This window comes from Lupinus angustifolius, chromosome LG08 (assembly GCF_001865875.1).
Source record: "Lupinus angustifolius cultivar Tanjil chromosome LG08, LupAngTanjil_v1.0, whole genome shotgun sequence".
Taxonomy (NCBI): domain Eukaryota; kingdom Viridiplantae; phylum Streptophyta; class Magnoliopsida; order Fabales; family Fabaceae; genus Lupinus; species Lupinus angustifolius.
Window position 1 is genome coordinate 20,422,535 of NC_032016.1, and position 19,705 is coordinate 20,442,239.

A 19,705-nucleotide genomic window follows, 5' to 3' on the forward strand; every position below is an offset into this window, starting at 1 on the left:
CAACTTTATTATGCATAAAAACTGTATATAATATCCAAAGCAAAACATAAAACATATAGACTTCCATTGAACTAAGGTACCCTAAGGAACAACACACATATGAGCAACATGCTCATGAAAGACTTTAGGTACCAAACTCTTAGTTAGTGGATCAGCTAGCAAAAAATTTGTCCCTATATGTTTTATTGAAACTTGTCCATTTTGAGCACTTTCGTTAACAACCACAAACTTTATGTCAATGAATTTTGACTTTATAGAACTCCTATTATTGTTGAAGTAAAGAACCGCGGACTTGTTGTCACAATAAATCCTCAACGGTCTTTCAATACCATCGACCACACGTAAGTCAGTAACAAAATTCTGCAATCATATGTCATTGTCTGATGTTTCAAAACAAGCCATGAACTCCGTAGCCATGGTTGAAGGAGCTATAAGCGTCTGCTTCGCAGACTTCCAAGAGATAGCACCTCAGCCAATACAAACACATATCCAAAGGTGGAGTGTCTACTGTCTAGACATCCAGCAAAATCGGAGTAAGAGTACCCAATGATCTCTAAATTCTCAGACCTCTGATAAGTGAGCATGTACTCTTTTGTTCTCTTCAAGTAACACATAACACGTTTGACTGCCTTCCAATGATGCATTCCAGGATTACTCAAATATTTGCCCAAAACTCCCACAACAAATGTTATGTCGGGACGTGTGCAAACTTGAGCATACATTAGACTTCCTACTGCAGATGCATAAGGAATCTTTTGCATCTCGTATCTTTCAAGGTCATTGTTGGGGCACTGTTCGAGACTAAATTTGTCTCCCTTAACTATAGGGGCATCCTCTGGTTTACTGTCTTTCATGCCAAATCTATATAGGACTTTATCTATATAGCTTTCTTGTGATAACCTTAGGATACCTTGAGAGCGATCTCTTAGTATTCGAATATCTAATACAAAAAAAGCTTCCCCAAGATCTTTCATTTCGAAATTCTTCATTAGAAATCTCTTGGTCCCATGCAATAGTCTCATATCGCTGCTAGCAAGCAGTATATCATCGACATATAATACCAGGAAGATAAATTTACTCCCACTGAACTTATGGTATACACAATCTTCAACTTTATTTGCCTCAAAACCATATGAGGTAATAACTTGATGAAATTTGTGATTTCATTGACGAGAACTTTGTTTAAGCCCATAGATAGATTTCTTTAATTTGCATACCACATACTTTGAGCCAAACTGACACAAAGTTTTCTGATTACACCATTTAGATCGTTTCCTTAATGTCACCATTAAGAAACGCAGTCTTAACATCCATCTGATGTAGCTCTAAATCAAAATGAGTCACTAGTGCCAATATTATTCTAAAAGAATCCTTCGAAGATACTGGAAAGAAGGTTTCTTTATAATCAATGCCTTCTTTCTGAGTGAAGCCTCTAGCTACTAGACGAGCTTTATATCTGTCAATATTACCCTTCAAATCCATATTGATTTTAAATATCCATTTGAAATCAATAGGTTTTGCACCTTCAGGTAATTCGACAAGATCTCAAACATCATTATCATGCATAGACTTCATCTCATCCTTCATGGCATCAATAGGTTTTGCACCTTCAGGTAATTCGACAAGATCTCAAACATCATTATCATGCATAGACTTCATCTCATCCTTCATGACATCAATCCACTTTTGAGAGTTAGAACTTTTCATGGCTTGACAAAAGTTCAATGAGTCATCTTCTGTTGACCCAATGTCATCCTCAAGTTCTTGAAGAAATACAATATAATCATCAGGAATTGCACTTCTCCCCTCTATAGTGGATCTCCTTAATTGGCACTTCTACTTCTTGAGGTTGATGAATTTGTTCTGTAGGTACTTGAGGGAAAATCTCATTGTTGTCTTGTTCTGAAATATTGTCAGAGATAATATTCTAAACATTATCTTCTATTACTGAATTTATTCCTTGAATGGTAATAGACACAAGAACTTGTTCACTATCAGTGACAGGTTCTTCCTCAAACACAACATTCTGTAAGTTCTCTTCCTTCCCAAAATCAAATTCCTCAAGAAATCTTGCATTTCCCGTCTAAAAAAAGAGTCTTGAAGTGAGATCATAAAATTTATAGCCCTGAGAGCGTTCAGCATAGCCAACAAAATAACAGCTAACAGTTCTTGAGTCCAGATTTCTTTCATGAGGCCTATAAGGCCACGCCTCGGCTGGACCATCCCAAATGTGCAAGTGTTTTAAGCTTGGCCTTTTATTAGTCCAAATCTCATATGAGATTTTGTTAACTCCTTTACTTGGCACTCTGTTAAGGATGTAAACTGTGGTCTTTAAAGATCTCCCCCAAAGAGACTCTGGCAAAGAAGAATGACTAATCATACTTCTCACCACAATCTTAAGAGTTTGGTTTAATCGTTCAACAACACCCTTCATGCTAGGTTTGCCTGACATAGTGTATTGCAGAATAATTTCACATTATATGAGGAAAAACCACAAATAGCCCTTTCACAACATCCTTATTATTCTTTCTTATCTTATTCTGAGAGGTCATAGTTAAGTGAGCATTTTTAATCTTATCTCTCTGCAGTCTCTCTTCCTCTTGCACATAGTTCATTTGAGTGTTAAAACTCACTTTCAATTGCCCAAAGTGTGCAGGAAGCGAGATCAAAACCAAGTGCACAAGCAAGTCATCACGAAGCTCTAACTTAAGTGACTTGAGTTTTGATGAGAGATTAGACATCTCCATAATGTACTCCCTTATTTTCCCTTTCCCTTTATACTTCTTAGAGATGGGCTTAGCAAAAGGCTACTCGTCTCCGCCTTTTCATTTTTGGTAAAGCATGGCTATATTTCTTCAAGGAACTTTCTTGCACTCTGACCCTCGGAAATAGAGCCTCGAAATGCTCCTAGAATAGAGTGTTTCATGATCATTAGACACATTCAGTTAAAGTCTTCCAATTTCTCAATTTTTAATCTCATCGATGATTTCCATAATAGAAATGAATTTCTCCACCTGAAGTGCCAGATCTAAATCCGTACAGCCGAGAATAATTTCTACGGCTTCCTTCCAGACTTTAAAGTTTGTCACATTCAGCAATGAAATGTTCTTAATTTGAGGAAAAATATTTGCAACACTAGTAAAAGAACAAAAAAATTGCAATTATTTTTGCAATTAAGTTCACATTCAACTTTAATACTTAAATTCAAATGATAATGAGACATATCTTACCTAGCACAACATTAATATTCAGTCTTTGAACAAAATATTAACTTGAAAGTGATACACTCAATATAGTAATCAACTATTGATAATCAGTCGTGTCAAATAATAAGCATTTCTTTGGACCAACTTATTATTCACATGGAAAACCATATGATTATTACATATTTATTGCTACAAGTATGTTTGTAATTTGGGCCAAATAATAATCTTCCTTTGGGCCAATCATTATTCGCATAAAATCCAAACATACAATTGGCTTGATATTTCATATCAATCACTAATGATACTAAATTTTATTTTCCAAAAGAAAAACCATTTAGTTGATTTTGATTCAACATAACCTTAATACAAAACATATATTATTTATATCGACATATAAATACATATATTCATTATAGCCTATTGATAGCATTGTATCATTCTCATCACCATGACTACATTTCGAATTCCAGTAATGGTCCTTTTGAATTTTCCATAAAAAAATATATTACTATTTTAAACATGATTAAACATGGCAGAGAAAGCTGTCAAAACATAAACAATGTTTCAACAATAACAACCACTTAATAATGCAATTAGCTACCAACCAATGCAACAAACCACAAGTGTTTCAACCATTTAAACAAACAAGTCAGATAATATACATAAAACAAGACATGTTCACATGATAGACTTATCACAAGATACTTAGCACAATATCAATTTCTATTCTTTGGACAGAGAAATTAATTTGTAAGTGGTACTCTCAATATAATGATCAAATATTAACAATTAGTTCTGTCAAATAATAACCTTTCTTTGGACCGACTATTATTCACATGAAAAAACTTTATATTTGTTACATATTGATCAACACAAGTATGTTATTATTTGGTCAAATTGCATCTTCCTTTGGGCCGAACACAATTTGCATAAATAATCTCATACTCATCTGTGTAATTTTAATCAATTTCCACAATATAGGTTACTTTGATAACATATTGTATCAATTAATTCAAAAATAATTACCAGACAAAAAGTAAACAATATGAGTCTATTATAAAAAATATAATCTTGGAATTAAAACCTTCAGATTTGATAACTTTTATGATTGACTAATCTAATCCCACAATATAATTCTAAATAAAAAAAGAATATATTACATATATATCAGCACATAAAAATGGATGCAATTTTAATCAAATACATAATAGATCAAGAGTTAAATGCGTAAAAATATATATGCAAATCATTATCAAAAAATTCCAAATCGAATATGATCATGCCCATCTTTAAAACATCAAGAGCATATCTTTTATATATATTTGGTAATTATTTCATACATATATATATATGTACTTCCAAAATATAATATATACACAATATATATTTAATTACAAGCATTAAGCTTAAACATAGTATATATAACTTAACTTCAATCCTTATTTATGTGTTTTAAAACAAGATGAATGACATATTTATTGTTGATGATAGTAGGTACATGTTTTATACTATAACCATATTAAAAAAAAATTGAAAACAATAAGTATAGTATTTAAAAATCCCAAATATAGAGGAACATATTTGATCAAACCATAATTATTTATATAACATATATGCAGATATTTAGATTGCATAATACCTCAATGTATAAGAAATACATATTGCTCACATATAATATATATATACTTTACCAAATTGCAAAAACTGTGAATTAACAAAAGTCAATGTTCAACAGTAAGACCTTAGGTGCATATATAATATACATATTACATAACAGAGTCATAAAAGTTAATGCAATGTTCATACACAGATCTGAATATATATACTTCAACGCATGTTGCAATGATTCATAATATAAGTTACTCATAATTCAAATAAGCGGAAGCAAATAAAAGTTATTCTCATTATTCCTAAATACCTAATTTTCATAACCAATAGTGGAAGCATAACAATCTTCAAGTTTAAAAAATTAGAGTTCATAAAAAATTGTGGGGGGACATCTTTAATGGAGAACCATAAAATTCAGAACCTAAAACTTTGATACACTTATTGGGAATTCCTATTGATTGGTGAAATACCACTTCTTGGGATCTTGAATCTCAGAGTCATAAAAGTTAATCCAGTGTCATACCTGAATTCATGTTCCTGGATGTGCTCCTTTGATCTACGTTTCTGAGAGAAGTTTTGTGGCATGATGACATTCCTTAACCAAATCTCTGATTCCTCTTGGGACTTGTGTTTTCACTCTGATGGGGAGAGGAGAAAATTGAATTTGATTTGGTGGGTTGGGGACCATAACTTTCCTTATGCGTTAACTTATAGGGTTCCCATTATCCCCTATGGGTTAACCTGATATTAAGCCCATATCTTTATCAGCTTTTAAAAATCTAAGGGTTGCTAGTAATTAGATCACTTATAATATAACCCCGAAAATAAATAGGTGATATCATTATATCAAATATATAATATCCACTTTAATTAGAAATTATAAATTTCTAACACTTATTTCCCAAATAAGGTAGGAAAACGAATGATGGGAGGGTTGTGGGATAAAGAAGAAGAAGACAGAGCACATAGACAAAAACACAATACATACACACACAAAGCTCTTTTAACCTTTATTAATGTCAGATGGGATAACAAAAGGACGAGCTTACCTGGATTCCAAGTCTTCAAAATATCTATAACTATGCATCATTGTAATAATCTTTTAATTCTATGCCCCCGTTTTCATTTACCTGAACAACAGAACAAATACACACAATCTTCTCATATGTAGATTTCCTTTCTTTCTTTTATTTAGGTACTCTTGCACATTGTTTAGGAGAGTGAAGAAATTAACTAGTGAAAACAAGAGAACTAGAACTACCACAATTATTGGTGTCAACTTTTGTTTCGGTTCTATAATAGGCCAGGAGGAAAACATACAATATTATCTTATTTAATTGAAATGTTAAAAGAGTCTTTCGGATCTTGTTTTGTTTTATATTTTTCTAAAACAAGTATTTGCAAATGCCAAAAGATGATATATATACAAGTAGCTTTCATATCAAGAAACATTAATACGTGTCTCTCATAAGTAATGGCAGAGAGTGTTATACCTCTTTCAAACAATGTTTTTTATATTAAAAATTAATGATACTTTCATAATTTCATTCTCTTTATAAGAAAAAGATATATGGATGGATATACACAGAACTCATAAGTAATGTACGAATACGGTGTCATCACTTTAGAAAAGGTGGAAAAGTCCATAAACAAGTATAGTACAGCAAAATTGAAAATGCATATACGATAATAATAATATTCTACTGCCAACACAAAATAGGAAAATAATTAATGCAGATGACATATAGGGAATTCATGAAATAATGTATTATAACATTTTTCTAGTTTATATAAAACCTATAGCTATCTATCGTTTTGAAGACAATTTTCCAACTTGCAACAACCAAAAGAATAAATATCAATGATTGAACATATGATGAAAATTGATAACATCATGGACCCAAGTTCCTAGAATAAAATACAAGTTTAGTTTCATTTGGATAGGTTCAGCTTATAAATAAAAACTGAAAACAACCAATCACCTTTAAAAACAATTTAATTAAATCAAACAAAAAAGACTTAATTCTGTTTTGTTTCGTTTTAAATTTTTTAATTCAATTTTTTTTCTTTAGATCAATTCTGTTTGATTATGAAGACTATAATGATACAGCAAACAAATCTTTAAATCTCTTTTTAATTAACATTATATAAACAATTGAGTTATATTTTCTCAAATGGACTATGTAATTCTCCGAAAAAAATTGATTATACTTCCTAGCCTAAAGATTGTTTTTATCTCTCAAAAGGTCCAATTAGCATTTTACTCACACATGCATATGCATGAGTTGAGAGTACAATAACCTTTGTAAAGAATAATTGCTTAAAGATACATTCCGTCACCGTTTAAGCTAAATCGAAGTAGCATATATTTAATTAAAATAATCTGAGATCTGTAAATCTAAGTTATATACGAAAAAAGTTACTTTAATTTTATAGTTCTAACACCAAAACAAATCCAAAAAACTTATGAATCACCAATGGAATTCAATTTCTTGATGTGAAGGGAAGTGTCCCACAGGACCCCAACACATTGTTGACAACACATAGGACATGCCTCGAGAAAATGATGTCAAAAACCCCACTTGCTCATTACTATATATTAGTACGAACATAGCTTTAATATGTAATATTTTAGTAAATGATTTAGACATCTAAGTGGTATGTTATTAATTTATCAAGGACATGGTATATCCACAACAATAAGTTAAAGTTAAATGATTTTAATTTATACAAATCAATGATAAAAAATATATTCTTTGAAGTATTTTTATATTACTAAATATATTATCTCACATATCAGTAAAAAACTAATATCTTTCAAAGTGTATGACTATCCATCCTAATAAGTGTTCTCAGAAATCGAACTATTGACTTTTTAATCTTTTTGGAAATCTAATGAACTTTTACATCACCAGATCAACATCTTATTGGTATTACGAGGAGAAGTCTGAACCAATGATTTGAGACCATTCAATATCTTCTTCATAAAAGGGGTAGATGCTATTACGAGGAGAAAAAATGTGGGATTTCAAAACCTTTCCTTTTTGTGAATATCCAATTTCGTCTAGGGTCTCTTTTTAAAATTTTAAGGAAGTTCACAGACTGGACCACAATTAAAAACACTAACATGATTAGGTATTAATTACCTTAAGACTCTTCATTAATCCCAATCCCAAATCTAAGTGAGACTGTAAATAACTCCACTTAGCACTAACCCTACACACTCAACAGCTATTTTAAATTTTGGCAGCCTTATCCCTAAAGCAAGTTTTAGGAGTTTAAGCAAAAAAAAAACTCAATATCCCAAAATACACTGCACATTCAGCATAGTCTATGGAGTAGCTTTAAAAAATCTTAAACTTATCTTAAACACTAATTCAACAGCTTTGGAGAGAACGTTGCAACCGTTAGCAAGATAGAAAGGAGAGTAAGATACAGAAAAAGGGGCTCATACTCTTTATTCAGGACTATCTTCCACCACCAATTTCATTAGGTCCTTTCTTTGCTTTCTGTTTTTTCTTATGCTCAATTTTCTTAGTTGAAACTCATTATTGTATCCTCATTTTTATATATTGTGGCATTATGTCTCACGTACTGCAACTTTCCTTTCTCATTCTATACATTCATTAAACAATGGCATATGAATCTTAAATTAAGCCAAGAGAAAATTGGAGCATTAAACTCAAGCAAAAGTGTTATTATATGGTTGTCACAGCCAATTCTGGCCATGCCGTACTGGTGGTTTGGCCTGGCGGAGCACTGCCCATATCCCTTGGTCGTGAATGGCAAAGATTAAAGGTCTTCTTCCCCTTTCACGGTTCTCACGGGCTGCTGCCCTATTATTTTTTTTATTTCTTTATTTTTTTTATTTTTATTTTTTTAATCACTTGTTTGAAATTAAGAGTAGGCTACTCCTATCCATCTAAGAAAACTAAACGCACTGTTTGGACGTGAACATCCATTTTTTTAGTGTTTTGGGTTGTTTTATTTATTTTTTTGTTATTGTATTTTGTATTTCTTGTCTTGTTTACTATTTGTTTTGTGTTTAATTCCTAGTTTGTGTGTTTTTGCTTTATGTCATGTTATTTAATTTATTCATTTTTTGTTTTGTTTCTTATATAATTATTTGTAAGTATGTTAATTGGTCATGATAAAGTAGCAAGAATACATATGTTTTTATCAATGATTCTATTTTTACTCGAGCGTAAAAATAGAGTTAAGGTGAGAATTTAGGAGATCGATGAATGGACTGAACTATATCTTCCTTTTCCTTCGAATAGAAAAGTGGTGAGCGGTTGTCATACTGTCTCTTCTTTCTATGGTAAGGAGAATAATGGTAGATAGTCAGTGTTTTCCTTATCTTCTAAAGTTTTACCCTAACTTTAATAAAGATTCATCTTAACAAATTTCAAAATAAAGTAATCAATTATTCGTTAATATTGTTTTTTGTAAATATAAAAAAGTCGTCAATAATTAATGTCATATTTATATGAACCATTAATAAATAAGATATTTTTGAAATTATATTTAATATGTGAATTAAGAGTCACAATCATTAATATTGTAGGAAATGAATCTTTAAAATAATGAAGAGTCACAATCATTAGTATTTTATGACATGAATCTTTGAAATAATCGAGAGTCACAATCATTAGTATTTTATGATGTAAACCTTTGAAATAATATATATTTTTCATAAAATTAATTAAATAAGAGAAAAACATTTTCCAAATGCTAAGGTTAGAGAAAGAGTATCAACTTGAGTATTATTTTACGCTCCTGTTAGTAGGAAAATGGTAAGCGGCGGTTGTCGTACTGCCTCTTCTTTCTCTCTAATACGAATAAGACAATATATACCAAGTCTTTATCTCATTACCCAATTTAATAAAAAGCGGTGAGCGGTTGTCGTATTGCCTCTTTTTTTATTTAAAATGGGTAAAGTGATGTAGGGCAAAGTTATACCTCCCTCCTTAACCTTATCAATTGACAATTTGAGTCCTATTTTTTTGTCATGTCAGTAAGAAAGCGGTGAGCGGCTATCGTACTGCCTCTTCTTTCTCGCTAATATGGATAAGACGATATAAGTCAAACCCTTATCGGAGTGTCCTATTTAATTAAAAGCGGTGAGCGGCTGTCGTACTGCCTCTTCTTTTTTTATGAGGGTAAAATGATATCGGGTGAACTTTATCGTCCTCTTTAACTCTATCTACTTACAATTGTCTCACAAATTTTCAAACCACTTTTCATTAACTAAAATCAGTCAACACATTTTCTACCTAAGAACTACGTAGTCTTGATTTCTCTATTGCACCCAGGAATACGTAGGAGCATGATGAACTTTTGTCAGACACAAAAAATAAAAAAATAAAAACATTTTTTTGTAAATAATAAATTGATATAACAAGCTTTAAGGTATATCTAGTTTTGTGCGATTATTGTGGGTACCGCTTGATAACGGGCGGACGAGGTGCTAGTACCTTCCCCAATCTGTAACCGACTCCCAAGTTCTAGTTCGAAGGCCAATCTATCCAATAATTGGGCAACAAAAGAGTTTTCTACATTTTGACTACAAAAACATGGTGGCGACACCAAATCAGTCGTGTGACCAATATTCGGCCGAAAATCGAGGCGCAACACTTTTCAATTAGAGTGCCTTATGCCTTGAGCTCCTCGTCATGTCTCTCCATGTCGGTAAAGTACTCCTCATGCATGAGGAAATTTCGTATGGTAGCACAAATTCAAAGAAAATAATCTTATACAGTAACGATTATGACGTTTGTACCTATCATGCAATTTATTAGAATAAATAAAAGGTAATGTACCAAAGAAGAAGGTAATGTGTGAATTTTGACGATGACCTATCATGATACTACTTCCTAGCTAGTGTTATATTTTGTAAAAGGAAAGAAACCTCTGATTGATTTCCAAGATATTGTATAAGCTTAGAGCATTTGCCGTGAGACCAATATAGTATTAGACAAAGTCAATTATGATTGTTTTTGTAATCTTATTACATAAAAAGCATTAGTTTTCATGTGATCAAACTATAAATTATTCCCGTAAACAATATTTGTTGGAATGAACTGCATTAGTTTTTTATCAAAAAGTGAAAAATATAAAAAATGCTATAAATTATTCTCAAATGGTCGTTGTCAATAGCTTACAAGGTCTAAATCATTAAAAATTGGAGCGAATCTACTTTCTACATGACTTCCTTTAACTTAGAATTTGTGATTTGACAGTGAAAATATTATTATCTTCCAATATGGGATGAACCATGCACTCTTATAATACTGTGCTCGTGAACATTCATGCCATTTTTAATTTCTTTGTTTAACTGTTTCGTTAGGAACTCGAAGGAAGCTCAACAGTACCGTAATAGTACTACACAGTACCACAATAGTACTGCATACTTGCATAGTACTAATATTGGAGACAGCGTAATCAGAATTTAGATCTCACAAAATAATTAAATCACACAAAATGAGGGCTACGTTAGCATGAATTATACTTTTGTAAAAAATACATCTAATTTCAGACACAGTAAATTAAAAAAAAACTATAACCCAACTAAAACCTATAAAAAGTTATCCAAGCTCCATTCATATAATAGCTATATTTTTTAATATAATCAAGAGTATTTTTCATTATCTGGTTTTTCCAACTCTCACCTTAGGCTTCATTTGGTTTATGAAAGAAACTAAGAAGAGAGAAAGAAGTGAGTAAGAGAGTAGAGAGAAAGAAGTGAGTAAGAGAGTGGAGAGAAAGAGAAAGAAGATAAATAGAGTAGATTTTATGTTATGTTTAGTTAAGGAATGAAAAAGAAAGGAAAGAAAGTGAAAGGAAGGAAAGTAGAAGGAAAGAAAATTAATATAAAATGAGATGATAATTTTATTGTATGGTATGATTGAAAATAGAAGAAAAGTGTGAGGAAAGAAAATACACATTTATACATAGTGTATTTAAAATGACTTAAGTGTCCTCATTATATAGAAATATGTCTAATTTTTAACAATATTTTTTGTTGTTGCAAATTACTTAATTAAATAAATTATTTTTAAGAATATTGATTAATATTTTTTAAGTAACATATAAACTAATTTTAATATAACAAATTTTTTTATAAAATTTAATGAAAATTATTAACATCTTATATCTTCTTCGTACTAGTGTATCTAAAGAAAGTATAACTCATCTTTGAGAATCATTTTTATATTTCTAATCATCTAACTTCTATACATTTGCATTTTGTCTTTCTAATTTATTTATTATTATCACTTTGTTGATAACTTTAAGTAATTATATTTATTTTCACTACATTTTTATTGAGCATACACAATTATTATTTAATTGTGAGTTCAAATACAATGAAAATAAAATTAAGTTAATTAATTTAACATAAAAATGAATATAACAAATAAGTTCATTACATTGTATCTATTTTCACATAGATTATTTATCTTTCAATTCATTATGGTGAGATGACAAATGTGAAATTTTGATTGTTGTCTATCATATCTTCATTTTCTTCACAAACTAGAAAGGAAAAGTTTTTTGTGGGACTCATGCATATTTTTTTCTTTTCCTCATATTTAGTGTTGCAACCAAAGGGTGAAAAATAAAATTTTCCATCACTTTTTCCCCCTCTTTTCTTTCCTCTTGTTTCCCTACAACCAAATATAGTGTTAGTGTTGTTTGGTTATAGGAAAAAAGAAATGAAATAATTAATTTTTTCTCTCAATTTTCCCTGGACAAGGATTTGTTGTTTCAAATTGTGTCCCAAATCATGTCTCTAATCAATGAAAACATGTCATATCAATTAAAAAATTAAATATTTATTATTTTTTAGTTTTACTTTAATATCATTAATATTGGACATGATTTGAGACGCAATTAAGAACAACAAATTTTGATCCCTCTTCTCCTCCCATTTTTGTCTCACATGGGAGGAACAAAAATTTTATGGGTCCGACTCCATTTTTATTCCCTCTCATTAAACTCTCTTCTAAACCAAATAAGAAAAAAATGTTATTTATCTTCAACTTTTCTCCTTTTATTCTCTTCCTCTTCTATTTCCACTCTAAGATAATTGTTGCTGAGTGTGCTATTCATGTGTGCCCATATTGATTGGGTTATCTGTTAAGAGGTTGGGAATAATGTTAATTTTTTTGTGTGCCTAAAATGGGTAATTTGAAGAGAATGGATGAAATTGCTTTTAATTATAAGTATCTTCACACTTTTATAGGTATAAAGAATTACACTATTGACCCACTTCTGAATGATAAAACCACATAAACATCGCATATATTTATAATATAATTTCTAAAAAGGAATACTTTCCAGGAATTGATCAATGCGGTGGGAATCATATCTATTATCAAAAGTTTCTATTTTGTACTGATGAAAAGGAAGGGGGAATAAAAAAGAGGAGGAAGGAGCATATGGATCAAGTTTCATGTCCAAGGAAATGGAATTGCTTTTTTATTTTTATAACAAAACTAGGTTCAATGTGGAGGTGATGCTTTTCAAGCACAACGAGATCCACGCGCCTTTCATTTAGAAGTGTTTCCATAACTGTAGCTGAGAAGCCACTAGGGTTAAGTTGGGATGATCTTATTTTCAGTAACAGAGAAGATGTAATAATTTTTTATATTATTTTATTTAAAACTAATTTAAATCTAGAAGATTAATATTTTTAGTACAATCTCCATCTAGCATCGGAGAGTATTTGAAGTGTCTTAAGTTTGTGTCTGAAAAACTATATAAGCTCAAACATCAAAGTATAAATCCAAGTTGTGAATATTCCAAAATAGTATCATGAGCAATGATTTGATTAAATAAATAATTAGGAGAATAAGTTGTATTCCTATTCACAGGCTAATTAAGTAATACTACTAAAGATATAACTAGAGGGGCTCGAGACCCACTCCTCAAAAGAAAAAGAAAATTTCGTAAAATGAGCACAAAGAAGGTTCTAGGAGTGAGGAGAGATGAGATATAATACATCTTCAAGATGAAAAGTCGCATGCTAAAAAACAACTTTGTTTCTAACCAACCAAACACACCAAATAGCGACAAACCAAAGTAACATCTATTTTTGTTAAATCTTTTTTGCCATCCGAATCATATTTATATGGTAGAAGAAATTGTTTTTGACTTCATTAGGAATAATTGAATAAAGACCAAACCAAGAGTGAAGTTTTTGCTAAACACCATAAGAAGTAGCACATGAAAAGAACAAAAGGTCTATAGTTTCTCCCATCACTCCACAAAATGCACATCGGGCTTGAGCTGCTATGACTCCACGACCAGCAAGATTCGAACATATTGGCACACCTTCTAGTGGGGTTGACAATGAACCGAACCAACTCAGTATTCGTTCGAAAATTGATTCGTTATTTAGCTTGATAAACTTGGTTCATGAACCAAGTGAGCCGAACTTTAGTTGGAAATTGAGCTCGTTAAATAAATGAGTTGAACTTGAGTTTGATACAGTTTAACTCGTTATGTTCATGAGTTGACTCTATATATATACTAATATTTATGTTCATAATGACATATGCATTATTTTTTATATTTATTGTTATTATATATAAACAATGTATATAAAACTTTTTGGAGTATTTTTAAAAAATTAATTAACTGAATCGAATTGAACCAATTCGAATTGAATCGAACAGTTCGCGAACTTTAACCGAGCCAAACTTGACCTAAAAAAATAACTTGTATCGAATTCGAGTTGAGTTTCCAGTCGAACCAATCCTTAGCGAGCTGAACTCTAATTCGACTCAGTTTGACTCGTTTATAGTCCTACCTTATAGTGATAATCTTCATACTAAGTATATCATCTTTATTGTGACAGTATAAGATTACAACCTTTTAAAGAAGACATCTTCACTAATTGTAACCTCATTGTTAAGATCATGATAACTGAAAATTGTAACAGAAAACATTTTCATTCTTTAATACATATGTATAGTTTAGGGAAAATATATAATACTTTAATATAATATCTATGTACGTATAGTTTAAAGATTTATATAAGGTTATTGTATAGTTTAAAGATTTATAAAAAGATCATTGTATTATTCATTTCTCATGCATTATATTTATTTAAAAGTCAATAACAATTAAAAATTAATGGTAAATGATATAATGTGAATATCAAAAACTTTTATACTATAAGTATATACAACTTTTTCTCATACCTTAAAATTATGGGCTGAAAAGTACACAGCCTTTGTTATTACCAAATTCTTAATTGTTAAGAATACTCTTTTGACAATAACATTATCCATTATCGTGTTCATTCTTATTAGAAGATGCATGTGGACCACAAAGACAAAAATGATCAGAGAGAAATTTTGTGGTGGGTGTGAGATCAAAATAAGAATAAAATTATGTTTGCTATTATAAGAAAGAATGAAGTTATATCTTTTTTCCCAAAGTTCGTATAACTTCATGTATCATTTGCTTCTCATTGATTAGAAAAATAAAATATGAATTAAATATAAATTACGTTTATATTTTATGATCAATAAGAACGAAATGATACATGAAGTATTATACATCTTGAGATAGAAGATGTGTTCCAAAAAAATAGATGTTATTCTTAACTTATATAAATATATATTAAATTATAAATACTGTATGAGACCCAAATAAAAATAAAGTTGATATTATTAAATACAGAGAAAATGGTTTAATTTCATGCTCAGATTTTATGTTGATGATGATTAACATTTTTTTTAATATTAAAAAGTAATATTCAAATTAATCATTGTACAACTAAAATTAATCAAGCATTTGTAATACATGTATAACTCTTGCAACATATATACCTCAAAACCAATGCTTTAAATTTGCACTCACATTTATTTTAGGCTTATGGCAATTATGAAAAATTATAGAAGAATATAACCGGTGCAACATAAATTATGATCACAACATTATTATAGAATCTCCTGCTCGTAATCACAATATTATAACTATAATTACGAAATGTAATTTTAAGATAATGTTAATGAAAATATCAATGTGAATTTTATCCTTTAAAACTTCAAGTCATTGTTGTAGTGCACTGAGTATAATATATTATCTAATGTAAGACTATTAAAGTTATTATCTCTTTAAGGATTAACGTTCATAATAATTTTTACTCTATCGATATTGATCCGATTGATTGTAGTTGTTTCTCTTTTGATGAGTTTATTCACCTACCAATATTTAGTAATATATGTTAATGTACCATATAGGTAACTATTTACGTAACTCAACTCTCAATTAAAATATTAACCGTTAGGACTTGCACCTGAGATAAATTCATACAAAAAAATTAGTGTATTAAGTAATTGAGTCTCTTCACTTAATACCATTTTAAATTTGTCATCCTATATACCTGATTCATGACGGAAAGTTTCAAACCACACCATTTAAACATATAATTAACGTATTTTTCAACAACCAAATAAAAGGAAACATATTATACAATGAATTTGGATCAATTTCATCAACATCATCATAGACGCATTGTATATACATCCAAGATGTTGTCACAACTCACAAAATGAAGTCTACTTTGTTGAAATTGAAAAGAGGTTTTAACAGAATAAAAGGATCAAAGATAGAGATATCAACACACCAACTTGCTTTGTTGGGAATATATGATCAGCACTACACCAGAATCTGTGCACAGCAACCATTTGCTTCATATGAAGTTTCTCAGTCGCAGGTTTGCTTTTTTTTTTGCTTACTGGTTATTCACAGTATTTATTCTTCAAATGAACCATTACCCTAATGCTCTTTTTTGTTCCTTTTCTCACACAAACCTGCAATCTGTTTGGTGACTTTGTATGGACAAACATCATCTTTCTTGAACAGTGTCTAATCCATATATTGAGCTAATATATATTATTATATGAATAAAAGAAATTTTTTAAAAAACATAAAATAACATTCTGATTGGTCTATGATATGGAATGAGATACCGTTTATGACAAGTGATCTCTGACCGACTTTGTATATACATGTTAAGTGGATGTATGATTATTTCTCTATATAATTTTTATATTTGTGCTTGAATAAAAAAGAGTAGTGGTCCTTTTTCTAGTGGAAAAGATGTTCAAGACATCAACTTGTGAAACAGATCATACAGTTCTATTAATAGGGTAGATTTATGGGATTCAAGCTCCAAAAGAATTTAAAGCTCAATTTTCCTTTTTATAATAGGTTAGGTTCCTTGTTAAGCTGTCTTGTTTTGTTTATTTTAATTGTTGTTGTGGTCCTTTATGTCTATGAGTTGCACAACAAAAACCAAAGTAAAATCAATTATCAAGTTTCTATCAAGCCACCAAAATAAATGGTGTGGATGGTCCTCACTACATGAAAAAGATTAACCAATTAAAACCAATTATTATAATTACTTAACCATCACTTAATATTCCTTTCATGGAAAAAAAGAACTAAAAATTAAGAGGATGTGTGCTTCTCTCTGCTATAATTATTTCAGTAGATATCACTGTCCACAATCTTTCAATGAATAATATATTTTGTGGAAAAGTGAAGTTTTTTGTTGACTAACTCTTAATGATAAGTGACATTTGTGATTATGAGTTTAACATGAAAATTTGATCCCTTGCCATAGTGCAGGTTCAAATATTAAGATCATTTTAATAAGTTCAGTATTTTTCACTCTGGAAATGATGGTTCATTACCATGTTTTTGATGCATTATTACTATTATTATTTATTTTAGTGGAAAATTATTATCATTAAATCTTTGTCACTAATAAAAACATTATCTCATTAAAAATTATGATTACTTGTTTTTAATTTACTTTTAACGATATAATTATTTCTCATTGATGGAAAAAAATAGTGATATGAAATAGTGTGTATAGAATTATTATTTTTGTTCTAAAGCAATTTAATCTTAGTAGATTAGTTTTTTTTTCCTATTTTCATTATCAATTTTATAAATAAATACCCAACTCATTATAAAAAAAGTTAGTTACAATGCTGACACCAATCAACAAGTTAATTAAGGAAATGATGAACTCTATATATTTGAAGTTACATTTATTACTGTAATTATACAATTGAAGAGTGAAAAATTATTTGTTTACCATGAAATTTATGAATCTGATTTTTTTCCTAAACCCTTAACCATTAATTATAACATATTGAAAATTGTATCAAATAATAGGACATTGAAGATTAAAAGGATGTAGTAATAGTCTCATTTTTCTACAACAGTTGGCACAATTAATAAAAGACGTACTACATTAACTAAGTAAAGGGGGAAAATAGGAAAGGGTCGAGCATGAACTTTCGAGAGAGATCCGTTAATATCAATTTATTTATTTATGTTCACCTATTTTAATTTTCCATATTCTCATATGAATCTCAGTTTTTATTTACTTATGTTCGTAATATTTGTGTTACTTTATTACAAGACAGAGATCCGTTAGATTTCTGCTAAATCCTACAGCTACACAGTACAAAGTTACATGCTGGGGTTTTCAGTAACAAACTCCTTTCAAGATTGCAAAACTGAGTTGGTATCTCTAGAACAGAGTCTTGAAATGATAAATGTCTTCACAGTTTCCGAGGTATGAGGATGGGAAAAGAAAAATTTAGTAATATTTAATATATGATTCGAAGGTTTTGAAAAATTACATATAAAATGTACTTGCTATAAGAGCTAATTCATCCATTTTTTGTGATTGAATTTGAATTTGCAGTTAAAAGAATGAATATGTTTTTTTCTTCTTTTAAGTATAGTATTAGGTAGGTATTATGAAGTATTTTTTTAAAATGATTGCAATTTCACCCATTTTCAGAATTTTCATAGGCAGGGTACATAAGTAAATTGAGTTTTAAGAAAAGGACAAGCATGCAAAAACATAAGCACACAATGTTGTTCCAAGAAAGAAAGATAAGGGCAAGCCTCTCCCATGCCATGTGCAGTAAATTCAGAAACTATAAGAAATGTGGTTTTGGTGAAGAAGTAAATTCATTCATCCATGGTGTTTGGGATGGTACCGGACACAAGCGAACACAGGTAGTAGCTAATTGCTACCCATTTTGAAACATGAGTGCGTTACTTATACTCGCCTGTACATATATGGGTATTTGTGTGCAGGTTTTTCGCGGGTATTTCTGAGTACTCACATGTATAATTGGTACTGGCGGGTTTATTATATTATCGACAATTTTTATCTTCGTACTTCTATTATGTTTCAAATTAGATGAAACATAATTATTTTGTACCTTTTGATTGAATATTCGACAAAAATACTAAATCAAGTGAAATTTTCTATTTTTGTGATTTACTATTCTCATTTCCTTACCAAAAAATATATTTATTTATTTGCATGCATTTTTTTACATATATAATAATATTCGTAGGGTGTTTTACCACCAAATTCAATAAAAGATGTACACATGTTAAAAAATGTAAACAAAGTAAAAGAAAAATACAAAGTTATAGTGTAATTTTTATTTTAATTAAAACTAATATAGTAATTATATAAACAACAAATACGCACAGATACGAGTATCATAATACTACATCTGTCCATATATGTACATGTATTTTTTAAAAATCTGTTTGTAAAAATTTGGGGTACCTATTTATGACCCATAGCGATTCACGTATGAATTTTTTCTATGGGTACAATTTTTATTTTGCCATCTTTAGGGGTCGTTTCGTTAAGTAAAGTAATTAAGAGAGAGAGAAACTAGAAAAAACATAAAAAGCTGAGAGGGTGGGTCCCTTTCAAAAGGGTGTGGTGGAGGGGAGAAGAATTAACTGTCTTAAACTTTGATTGTCCTAAATTAATGAAAATATCTTTTCTCAGTTAAAGAAAGTAAAGAAAATAGATATTCATT